Source organism: Puntigrus tetrazona, unplaced genomic scaffold (assembly GCF_018831695.1).
Source record: "Puntigrus tetrazona isolate hp1 unplaced genomic scaffold, ASM1883169v1 S000000186, whole genome shotgun sequence".
NCBI classification, from domain to species: Eukaryota; Metazoa; Chordata; class Actinopteri; order Cypriniformes; family Cyprinidae; genus Puntigrus; species Puntigrus tetrazona.
The window spans coordinates 54,217-66,271 of NW_025047857.1; the positions used below are offsets into that span (position 1 = coordinate 54,217).

The window sequence follows — 12,055 nt, forward strand, 5'->3', positions numbered from 1 at the left end:
TCTTCATGCTGTTCATGCTTGCATTTGGCTTTTCTAGAGGAGAAAAACCCAAACGGGATCCGTTGGGCCGATAACATTTCACGTTTTTATAGAGGAGCAGAAGGGGCCGATTGTTAATCCAATAAACCGAACTGCAATCTCTTATTTCCACACCATCAACTATGATTTGACATTCAGAACGCACAGAACATGCAAAAAAACAGCCTTTAATGGCGTTTTGGCACAATGTATGGTGAGGTCTGGAAACGAGCGCTCAAAATAAACACACCGCGCAGCCAAGTTACTGTGTCTGAAACAAGGTCATGGGTTCGATTCCCAGGGATTGAATGAAGCCGAAAGGAGGAGAGAAAGAAAGAAAAAAGTTTGAATAAAAGTGCTTTGGATAAAAGGGCTGAAAGCCGAATGGATAAATATATGTTCGCTGTCAACTACTTGTCAGTCTCAACTATTTTTTGTCCATTATGGGCAGATTTTTTATTAAACGGAATTTTTCACTATGCTAAAACCATAAAATAATTTTTTGACTTTAAATAAAAAAAGTTAGTTAAAATAAACTTAATTATAAAAATATTTGTAATTTTTTATTTAATACATTTAATAAAATTCTAAGTCAGTTGGCGGCCAAAGCATTCCTCATCTTCATTTAGTTAATCCTGATGCATTGAATTAGCTGAAACTAAAACACAAGTGAATAAAAACCTTAGGAAATACAAATATTAATGTTTACGGAACGCATAAAAAAAAAAATTAAATGACAATGATTTACAGAAAATTATTTAGATTTTTGTAACAGTTACCATTTCTGTATATTTTATTGTTATCATTTTATTTGAGGTTATCTTGTTAAAGAAATGAGACGCTGTACAGTCTGTTTAATCATGCCAAGTTCACACTGTACGATTTTGGACGCATGATTTCACGACAGAAAGAATCGCAGAAAGCTCTGTCTGGTCTGCAAACAACGTTTCTCAAAACACACACAAAAAAAAATCATAAAAAGGTAACTGAGAAACTGCGTGCGTCAGACTGGAGATCTCGTACGAGACTGGAAGTGACAATTCACACCGCGGGATTTTGAACACCGATTTCGAACATTTGTCTGCGAATTATCAAAACCTGTCGCTGGGTGAAAAACCAGACTAAAAATGGCGCAACGTTCAATGCTTTATTTTACGTTTATGTTCGAACGAATGATTAATGTCTCCGTGTCTGTATTAATCAAAACACCGAATATTTTCAAATCGTTAAACGACATCTGCAGAAACGAAATCCGAAAAAAGCTCCAGGAAAAATGAACTGGTTTAACTCGACGGGCGCCGCTGAAGAAAAAGCCTCACTAAATAACGCAAGACAGATCGCGTGTACTGATAGCCAAAGACCAAAAAACAGAAACCGCCAAAAACAGCAACTCCACGACGTGAAACGGCATTCAGGGGATTTGTGAAAGAAAAGAACAGATTCTTTCAGGATATCACACTGTTTTTAAGGAAGGTGAAATATTCTGAGTCAATAACCGGTGGGTGTGGAGAAATCCCCGGGGAAGCGCTAATAGCGGCAATCAATCATTCACTGCTAATTTGCACGTAACAGCATTTCTGAGTCACGTAAACAGAGATTTTCAGCGATGAGACCGGAGCGACTTAACGGAGGTTGAGAGTTCAGAAACCAGACGATGGCAAGCTATTCCAAACCAAAGCTCCAGATGCGACGACTGTTTCCAAACAGTAGGCAGCAAAATGACGGCCTGGACGAATTACAAAGAAGCAGCACCACGTGCATCCACAAGTAAACCAATCCCAGAATGCACTGCGGCAAGCTTGGTATACGTTTCTGAGAGCACTACGACACGCTAACAGCACATCTAATCTAGGGAATCACCGATTTCTGTCACAGAATAGAAAAAGTACTAAAAGTCCTATTCTGAAAGTTTATATTTTATAATTCAGACTTTTTTGCAATATGGAGAAAACACAGCAGAATTGTGAGATATAAGCTCAGAATTCAGAAGAAAAAAAGAAATAAATTGTGAGACGTAAAAAGACGAATAAATAAATAAAAATCCATGTTCTAAACTCAGAATTTTGAGAAAAGTCAAATGTGTAAAATATAAAAAACTGTCAAATGGTACTGCAAAATTAGAAAACTAAAACTGCAAGAAAAAGACAATTTATATAAACTTGCATTTATGTGCAAAATTATGGAATAAAAAAACGTTATGTTTTACTCCATGGTGGAATCAAGCTTGGAAAACCTATGCATATAGATTCCTAAATCCTCTGGAAGTGCTCCTTCAGCAGTCTCCGTGTCTGCTGGGTGAAGTTCATTTTCCACTCTGGTGCATGTGTAGTGTTTCCAGACCCTCGGACCTGCAGCGGCCCACGTCTTTCATGTTCTCAACTCATCCAGAATACTGGCCGCGAATCAGAAAGTGAGACGGCCGTCGCTGATGATGATGATGATGATGATGAGGGGCAGGATACAGTCAGCAGCGTGATGTCAGTCCTGGATGAACTTCAACAGCACACCCTACGGTTTCAGTACGTTTGGGGCCATGCGAGGTCGTGACGGGGTCACAGACGAAACGTCACCATGGAGACCACATGAGAGCCGCCGCCGATCATCCAGATCTGGATCTGAGCCCATCTCACCCGCTATAAAACAGAGCTGAGCTGTGCAAAAAAACACCCTGGAGATTTGAGATACGGCAAACCGCAAATAACACCATGACAGGCGCTCCGAGTCCCTGATGAGGAGCTGCTTTAAAAATGTGTTCATCTGCAAAATGACAAATGACACCATGAACTCCGACTCGGCGCACAACAAAGCTCTGGGATTCTGACCAAATGCAACCGCAATCCGGTGATTGTTTTTGACGTCTTTAACAGAACTACATGTGTAGAGTACATGTTCTCATACGCTAAACATCGTGACGGCACACAATTATACAAAATACTTGGATTTTTGCAGATACCACTTTTGTGGCAAGTATTATTAAGTCATCCGTTTCACTTCATTTCTTTTGCAGAACACAAAAGATGTTTTTTAGACTTTTTTTAACCACACAGCAAAAAGATCAATATATCTCCATTGTCTCCAGTATGTGAAATAAGAGGAAAAAAATATTATAAAAAAATTTAGACTTTTTGCTCAAAAAAAAAAAAAAAAAAAAAAAAATGCTTAATATGCGTTTTATATGGCAAGTTGTTCGTATTTATTAAGTCATAAAGGTAAAATTAAAATGGAAAAAAGTATAAAATAAAAAAATCCATATTTTTCTAAACAAAAACAAATATTGAACTTTAAATGAAAACGTAAACGCATTATAATGCATATTTTTGCACAAATTTTTTAGAAAATATGCAAAATGTCAATATTTTAATATTATATAAATTTGTATTATTATCAATATATAAAACCTAACTTTAAAGCAACAATTTTACCTCGTATAAAATGTGCATTTTTAAAATACGGAAAACATTACTTAAAATCAAAATATAAACATGTGTAAAATATATTCTGATATTTATATATTAGAGAATATATTTTTCAAAAATATGCAAATACACAAAAACTCCTTTTAAATGTTCGTGTTTTCTTCCTTCCTTCCATTTTATTTTGGATACGTGTTTTAAATCGTGTGTTTCTCCAGACCCGTGCATAAGGGTGTGTTCCCGGGTCTGCATACTTGAGAGCGAACCACTGATTAAGAAGACGTTTACCCATCGTCCGTCGTCAGCACAGGATCCGCTCTCCAATGCAGCTCAGCCAAGAAAACAATCATCTCATACGAGCCCGAGTGAAAGACTGATGCCTGGATGTGTTTACGTCTGAGTCTTCACGGACGAGCGCCGCAGAAAACAGAGCAAAACACCGGCTTCTTAGACAGGTGCGAAAGAGCCCCGAAACATGATGTTATTGCAAAGTTGACTTCTTACCAGCCGATGAAGGACACACAAGATAATATTTCATCCTTTTCGGCAGGGGTGATATCAGATCTCGGAGCTCATTGTCACGTTCCTCTCCCACGTTGAGCCATCAATACGGCTAATGCACTTCTGATACGCTGCGTGCCAGCAATAACAGACTCTTCAGAGTCCCACAGATCATCACTCATCCGTCGGAATAAACATTTAAACCCGGCATAATCACGGGCTCTTTTAACGCTCTGATGAACAGCTAATTCACAAACTCACTTCGCAGCTGTTCGTGACGGCACGAAGCTGGAGAAGAGTGTTTTAGGTAAAGAGAGGAGTGAGGATCTAGTACGGTCACCGCTGATTACCAGCTAATGAAAATTCAGTCGCCGTTAACCCGACCTCACGCCGGTCCGAACCCGTTTACTTCATTTCTTTTGCAGAACACAAAAGATGTTTTTAGACTTTTTTTAACCACACAGCAAAAAAGATCAATATATCTCCATTGTCTCCAGCATGTGAAAAATATTATAAAAATGTTGACTTTTTGCTCAAAAAAAAAAAAAAAAAAAATTTAGTATGCGTTTATATCTCACAATTGACTTTTTCTCAGAATTCTGAGTTGAAATGTTAAAATTTGAATCTAATAATTCTAACAGAACTTCAAGTTGCATCTCAGAATTATAATTTTTTTCTCTGAATTCTGTATGCATTTTGGAATTATAACGTTCCCATCAGAATTTTACGGTTATATCTCAGAATACGTGACTTTCTGAGCTTACATCTTAGAATTCAAATTAATTGTCTCAAAAGTTCTAAGTTTGCATTGGAGAGTTCTGTTTTTTTCTCTGAATTCTAAATTTGCGATTTGAATTTGAATTTGATCTCTCTCGTTTCATTTTCTTCTCCGTTCAGGCTTTTCTTCTCTGAACTGAAAAAGTCAAAATGGTGAGATACAAGTTGAGAAATGTGAGAAAGTCCGATTTGTGAAAAACTGGAGCGCAACGGTTATTCTGACTTGGCCTGCAAGGTTCGGAAAGTAAATAAATAATGATTAGAGACGTAGCGATACATAAACGCAAGTAAAAACGCTGTTGTGCAATTAATACACGCTTTACATTTCACCACTTATGGAACAAATGATATGGTTTGAAACGCCTGCGCTATAAGGATTTATTTCTCATCTCGCTGTTGGTTCCACCATGTGTTTGGACTCAGTCGGCCTAAACCCCGCTGAGCTGAAGCAATGTTGCTCAAACTCACCGAACACCCAGTGCTTTTAATAAAAACACATTACATTTGTGTAAACACTCATTTAACGACACAATCAAAACGTCTAAAGGCGGTTACAGTTTCACCACATTTATGTGATGACTTTGCTGCTCGCCGCAACGACCACCCAAAAAATCCAATCGCGCTGTTGTTTGCCTATAAAACAGCGACCCGTGAATAGCCCGTGTCAAATGCCCAGGGATATCGTTCGTCATGTCACAACCAGAAAAACACAAATGCAATCGTCTGCTATTTCCGTTTGCCAAATCTTAAATCATCCAGCCAGCGGTCGCCGCGGTGCCACGGGTCCTGCTAAAGTCATCACGGAGTCTCGCTGTAAATGCAGTCCTGGCGCTTCACCACTGAGACTTACTTACTTGAAATTGTCATCTTCCACGAACTTCTGAAGCTCCTCGATGTAGCGGACAGACATCAAGTACTTCTGCACATGCGGGAGGGTCACGAGGTGATCTGCGAGAGGACGTCGGGGTCAGACGCGCGGCGTGTATATATACATTTGATCTGAAATCTCCCAAAGACTTCCCGCTAAACATCCACCGGAGCGACCGGGGGCTAATGAACTGACCGTATGTGCAGGACATCTGGAGGTCAGAGATCACCTGCAAGATGTTGTTCATCTGATTGGTTCTTCTGCTCAGTCTCAAGTGATGCTGTCAGGCGCAGGATAGGCCGGAGTCGATGTAAATCATGTCAAGCAGGTAGATCCCCAAAGTGTAGAAATGGAAGGGAGACGGACTATAAGTGTTAATTAGTGGTTATCAATTAACTAAATGGGTTTTATAAAATGAATAATTACTTTAAACTTATTTCAATTAATAATACATTTAATAGACTTATTTTAAATAATATAATATAATAATTAAAAAAAAAAAAAAAAATATATATATATATATATATTTTTTATTATTATATTATAATATATATATATATATATATATATATATTTAAAAAAAAAAAAAAAATATAATATATATATATATATATATATATATATATATATATAAAAAAAATCTTCTATATATATAATAAATGAACAAGTAAATACATTAAAATAAAAATATATTGAAAATATCACATTTTATTAAAAAAATATATATATATATGTATAAATATATATATATATATATATATATATATATATATATATATATATATATATATATATGTATATATATATATATATATATATATATATATATATAAATATATATATATATGTATATATAAATATATATATATGTATAAATATATATATATGTATGTAAATATATATATATATGTGTATGTATGTGTGTGTGTGTGTGTGTGTGTGTGTGTGTGTGTGTGTGTGCGCACAAAATCATACAAGAGACTCAAAAGCAGAACAGAAACACAACTTTGTAATGTCAGCACAGTATTATGGCATTCTAATATCTGATACAGCAGAAAAGCTTTTAACTTGTGATAAGTCTAATAAAGACAAAGCACCTCCATGCACAGTTCCTGCTTATTAGTTGAGTCAAGCTGTGATACAATCTTATACAAACTGACTAACATATACCAGGCATGTACTGCAGGAAGAAGTGGACACATAACTGGTCTTAATTTATCCCAGAATGCATCTTGATTTAGAGGCGTAGGCAGAAATTACACATCTGCAGGGCATTTTTTCACCACTAGATCTTTCTTAATCTTCATCTGATTTCTGCAAGTTGGTCAAAGAGCATAAGTATCTGATGAGACAAGTGCTCATGTAAGATCTGAGGCAGTCATGCTCTGCAATAACATTTCCCTTGTGTCTTCAACATCAGGGCAGTGTTTGGGATGAAAGACACTGCAGCCTCTCTACTTACACACTTTAGTATGCACTGAACTTTGATCTCTCCACATGAAACAATCCAAACCAAAAATGTTAAATCTGTTATCGTACAGATGTTGCTCCAAATCTTTAATTTATTTATTTTTTTAACTGACAATGCCCCAATACTAGCTTCTCCCGCAAAAATTGAAAAAAATGAAATTACTGAAAACCCAACTTTGTTTTAATTTAACATTCAGACTATTCAACACACACAGTAGTTATGACTATTTATTTCAATATGAATTATTTTATCACAATTATGACTTTGTATCTATGCATTTCATTTTCAGAAGTATTTTAAGTATTGAATAATTTATATACATTTATGAATTTGATAATCTTAATTAAAATTGTATATCTTGCAAACAATGACTATATCTGATAAATTGCTTTTTCATCTCATATTTTTCACTTTTTTATTTCAAAAATGATTGGCCTTTTCTTCAGGATTATTAAAGCAATTTAGATTTTTATGACATAATTATGATTTTTACAAATTTATTTCAATTTAATTGAATTTTTTTTTAATCTTTTTACCTTTTAACTGACGATTATGAGTTAGTACTCTATTTCGACTTTTTAAAATCACATAAGGTTTTTGCTTCTTTGCCATAATTATAATTTTAAAAGCATGACTTTTATTGTGGAATAAATTGGTCTTCCTTGCATCAAATTTTTGCATTTCATAGAGGAAGAAAATAATAGGTCTGGCAATAACATGCATAAAAGCATATTATTAAAAAAAGCACAACTTCCATTATGAACTAAAACACATGCACTCAAATACAATCCATAATCTGAATTAAAATCCAATAACTGAGAGTGAATGGTTCGAGGCAGTTCAGCTGAGGAAAGAGAAAATAACGCTTTCCCACCTGAACAGCTGAGGTCTCTGGAGAGTGAGAGCAGATGTATGAGGCAACATAAAGTATGTTTCATCACTGTGGAGGAGATGGCATGGCCTCCTGCAAACTATTAGATGGGTTTCAGTAATGAAGACAAGCTCAGGAGCTGGGACCCTCATGCTGTTGGCGGGTGTTTACGCCAGCGCAGTGTTGCATTGTTCAGCATAATAAGCAGCTTGGCTCTCTATAAAATAAATAAATAAATAATAAGTCAAAAATACAAACAAATAAGTAGGATAACCAATTGATTATAAATTTATGCCTCACAGTGGTATCTCTCAATAACCAGCATTGCTCAGATGAAAAAGTAGCTTGAAACCGCACCAACCATCCATTAAATCAACCAATGAGCTTTACTACAATCAATGGAAAAAAACAACCAATGAACAACTAAACTACCAATAAACTAATTCTAATCAATCAATTAACCAACAAATCAGTCAACCGATAAACAAATGAACTAACCTAAAAAAAAAATCAACCGACTCAACCAACGGCATCAACAAATGAACCAACAAATCAATCAACCAACCAAGGAATGAGTATAAATTGACCAAGAAACTCAATAACCAATCAATAAATAAACTATCAAACAAACTAAGCAACTAAATGAGCATACCAATCAATCAACCAATCAATCAACCAATCAACCAATGAATCAATAAATATAAATTTGACAAACAACTAATGAATCAACAAATGAACCAACCAACCTTCAGTGTCTCTCTGTTCTTTATTATACATAAACATCTCTAATTAAATATATTTAAGAGAATAACATTTTACACTACTCAGGTGTTGCAAACTAAATTTTGAACGTGATGCTTAAATATAATGTTTAGTAAAAGTAAAGGAGCCACAGATGGGATTAAAATCACAAGGAAACTTCATCTTCTACTGATTCAAGCAAAGGAAAAGTGGTTTGTACTCCCAGCAAACAAATGTTTTAATGAAAACTACATGGGCTGGATTCAGACTGAGAAAGGAAGTCCTCACAATCTAATAAAAGCATAAATCAGACTAATATATAAATTGAACAAATCCTGCTCATAACTACGCAGTCAAATGGTGGTATCCTTGGTTAGTGATTAGAAGAGCATTATTTGAGCAAAATGACCTGGAGGGTTAGTTTAACACGTCATCTTATTTATGGGGCTCTGATAAACTGCTGCAGGCTGCCTGTCCTCATCAAAACAGATGAGATGTTCATCTAAAGAATCATGTGTTTCTGTGCTGCAAACAAACACATATTTAAATAAATGGCCCAGAGCAGTGGCACGGCACGACAGATTTTATGAAACACTGGGTCTGATCTGAACCAGAGAGGTGATGTGTTACTATTTAATAAATCACAGACATAAGTCAGGCTGAAAGTCACATGAGCTAAGGTACTGCAGGAGACTTTCAGGAGTCTGTGATTGACAGACGGGACTGGTCGACCTTTCCCTATTTCTCGCCATATTCGGCACATCATCTCCGGACGTGGAAGCGACTACAAAGTCCGGAGAGCATAAGCTTTCCTTTTGTGGAACGTAGGCCTCACTTGTTTGCTGCGACCGCCCATTTTTTGAAAGTTCTGTTGTATGATTTACAGTTTGAGTTATTTTCTACACGCTCTGACTCGCGGTCCCCACTGTGCTGGGTGATTCGATTTCCATTTTCTCCAAAAGGTTGATGACTGGATTAATGATGGCGTTAATGTCACGTGGATCTACACAATGTAGAAATCTGTCTATAAAAACTCTAGGGTAGGAGTGGAGCTACTGTGAGTTAAGGCTGGCGTTCACATGGTTTTGTTTTTCTTTGTTAGTTTAAAATAATGCCGGTTATTATGCGCTTTGTTTTATTACTTTCAGAAACGGGCCATGTCTCACATTGCTGAGCCGTTGTTCACCCATATATTTTGCAATCATCGCGTCTCTCTTGAGGTTCTGTAAATATCAAATGTTGGTTTTGGGTGAACATAATTCCTTACTAAAAGCTTCCGATAAAGCATTTATGATTCATTACTGTACTACACTATATTTCAGAAACTTTAAGTTTTATTCATTTGTTTCTTGGTGTTGACTTGATTCCCCAGACAATAATAAATTCAAAATAGGAAGTCAGAAGACATTTTTTTATATAATGCTACTGCATTTGAATGGTTTTAATGGGATGGTACAAAAAGAAAGGTGATAAGAAAGCATTGGTGGCAGAAACAACTATTTGCAGAAGAAATAACTCAGACCTTTACCTGCAAGCAATTAAATGTAGAACCTAATAAGAAACAGCTCACATCCATCCATAGAACATCTACTGAGTCAACCGGGTCCACTTATTTTTGATCCTTAAAGAGCTACAGTTTCAACTTTTCATCCAGTTTTGATCTCTCAATCAAAGCTCAGAGGTGCACCCTGCTTCCAGAGCATTCATTATATACCTTTAACACAACATTTTTGTCATACTAAAATAAATATTCTAAATATATATGGACCTAACTGTAACATCTGTTCTGGTCATTCATGTCCAAATATAGCAATAAAACATCAGAAACATAACCGAAGCGGTAGACTGGTTGTGAACAATATCCAGTTCGGACACACACACACACACACACACACACACACACCTAACGACGAGTCTCGACACAGTCTGAGACAATGTATGGCTTTATCCACATAATGACAGCATCAGCTTACCACGACAACTGGGCGCCTCCTGCCATTGTATTAGCGTAAAAGCCTGTCTGTATCCAAGCACAAAGTCGTGAAAATCTTCCACACGCATTTCGTTTCACTTTATTTCAGAGACGCTGTCGCGCAAGCCGTGATATCCACCCGAACCCGAATCCAAACACATTGGCAAAACTCATCTCGACCGCAGATGAAGGTCGGGAAGGTATAGACGCGGGTCGCAATGCTGGTGCCACAAACATGAAGCGAAGTTTACTGTCGTCTTCTGCCCGGGCCGTGTGTGTGGTTTACGGTCATCTTTGTTTTTCCAGGAAAACCCGATGAAGCGACTTCCGTTGATGAGATGTCCAGATCTGAACAGGATCGGGGTGAAGCTCTCCGGTGCCCTAAAAGGCAGCAGTGGCATTCATAACAGTACACATGGTGAACCCAGACGATCGGACCAGCGCATCGTTCTTCTCCTTTCTTCTATTGCAACATCCACCTGGACAGCACAGCTCGCAGACCGCGTTGTTCTTATTACACAATCGGAGACGTGGCCCAAAGAGACTGGTAAACGTGCCGAAGCAAATCAGTCGTGCCTGTTTCCTAGGCTGATCGTCCGTTACGGCGAGAGGCGGCGATGGCATTTTGAGCGCATCCCAGCGAACCTAGCCTTTGTTTGATGTGTTTTATAGCACGTCTGCACACAAGTTACTATCTTGAAAATGATACCTCTTGCCTATTTTCAATGCAGGCTTTCAATGCCTCATCTTACCAGAGCCTCGTATATTTTAAACCATTCTCACGTCAACGCGCTAATGACAAACGAATCAAATGTTCATATTTTAATTATCTCATATAAAAATGACTCATTCGTAAAAACTGGCGTTCTGAACCATATGCATGAAGCAATCAAACTCTGAAATGCATATAAAGGCAGTTTGATATTCATGAAGAACAGCATTTTAAAACGCCAACACAGGACTTAGTGGGAAGAATTGGACCAAAATCACATAGACGTTGAGTCATAAACATGAACCAGTGGTCGCCAACCGCAATAGAAACGCCAATAACTCTGCTCTCAAAAATGTTTTTAACAATACATAATATCCTTGTACTGGTGTACCAGATAAATACTGTTTGATTGTTAAAATGAAATATACAGCAGGGTTTCCTAAACTAAATTGATTGATTTTATAAATCATAAAAGTAAATAAATACATTTAAAAATAACTTAATAAATAAATTTACCTGCATTACTACCATTAACTATTCGCTAATGGGTCATTAAAAAATACACCTACTACTTACTGAAATATTATGGTCGAAATTTTTACTGAAATATTCACCTAGACACGAAATCTAACATTTGAGGGGACTTTTAATAACATATTTAATGAAAGATGTTTGAATGACAAAATGAATTGCTAAACACCACTTGCAATA

At 36.5% G+C, this 12,055-nt stretch overlaps 1 pseudogene; it reads right to left on the reverse strand.

Moving 5' to 3' along the window:
• LOC122333157 overlaps window positions 1-11,256 on the reverse strand; it is a 29,238-nt pseudogene extending 17,982 nt beyond the window's left edge.
• Window positions 11,257-12,055: the final 799 nt, after the last annotated feature.